Below are 1,402 nucleotides of genomic sequence, written 5' to 3'. Positions count from 1 at the left end.
AAATAATTCCCAGTATAGTTTAGAGTTAATTTTCAAAATAATTATACATGATAATTAAGTGAAATTCTATGAACCAATTTAACAAATGCAAATTCCTTATTATCCCATTAAATATTTTTTTGAAATTTGCAAATATTACTCATATATCCACCTATTTCTAAGTAACCTATCATGAATGAATATCTTCTAATGCGTGCATCAATTCATTCTACCCCATGTAATACACCATCTCACACACATTACATTCATATATATGTAAGCATCGTATCACAAAAATAAGGTGTATGGCTCTATTAGATATGCACATGAACAAACAATCATTCGTATATCATTCTGACATACGCTCACAAATAATTACATATTTTCTATACATATGATGTAATCACATATATACATATCACTGAAATTCCACTAGAGGGGGGGTGAATAGTGAAATACTAAATAGATCAATAAATTAAAAATAGAATGCAATAAGGCACAACACATAAAACACAGAATTTATACTGGTTCGGTCAAAACCCTAACCTACATCCAGTTCCCAAGCAAACCACTTAAGCTTTCCACTATAACATCCGAGTTACCGGATAAATAGTACATCACCCTCTTCCTCAGAGGTCTTCTTCTCTCAACAGAGAAGGGGCACACCCTCTTTCACAGAGGTCTTCTTCTCTCAACAGAGAAGGGCAACACCCTCTTTCTCAGAGGTCTACTTCTTTCAACAAAGAAGGAATACAATGAATAACAGAAAGTTACAATACTTCCTATAGAACCTTCAGAATGATATGAATGCACGAATGAAGGATTCTCAGAATGTTTTGTTCTTTTCACTCAGAAGATATTTTTTTTCAAAGAGCTATTCTTGACTTTTTCTCTTTCTTTTCTTTTTCTTTTTCAAGGCTCTCTTTCAAATATCGAATAGGAATTTTTCTCGTTGTAAGCTCACATGTCCATGTGAAATAAGTAATTTGATTGTGTTTATATAGCCTTAGAAAAATAGTCATTGCCTTTTTGAAATGATAGTCTTTTTGGGATGTGAGATGACAAGTCATTTCAAAAAACATCTTTATGGATTTTCGAAAAAGTCTTTTTTCCATAAAAGTAGTATTTGGGGTACACTAGTCGTTGTAATATTTTAGGTATGATATATTTTATGTAAAAAGTCTTTTTTTTATAATAGTACATTGAACGTTGGATGTGTAAGCCATCATGTAGTTTTGTCTTTATTCTAATTAATGATTTGTAGTACTTAAGTATTTTATTTAGAAATGGTCACTTCTTTACTTAAATGAGTGTAAGTACAATAAATGCTTTGAGATCTTTATTTGTAAATAGTCATATCAAGAATTGCTTTATGATGTGCTATTTAATGTCTACAGAGAGAATGAAGACTTTAAACAAGTCG

Source organism: Nuphar pumila, chromosome 11, assembly GCF_984573655.1.
Source record: "Nuphar pumila chromosome 11, dmNupPumi1.hap1.1, whole genome shotgun sequence".
NCBI lineage: Eukaryota > Viridiplantae > Streptophyta > Magnoliopsida > Nymphaeales > Nymphaeaceae > Nuphar > Nuphar pumila.
This window is presented reverse-complemented; position numbering follows the sequence as displayed.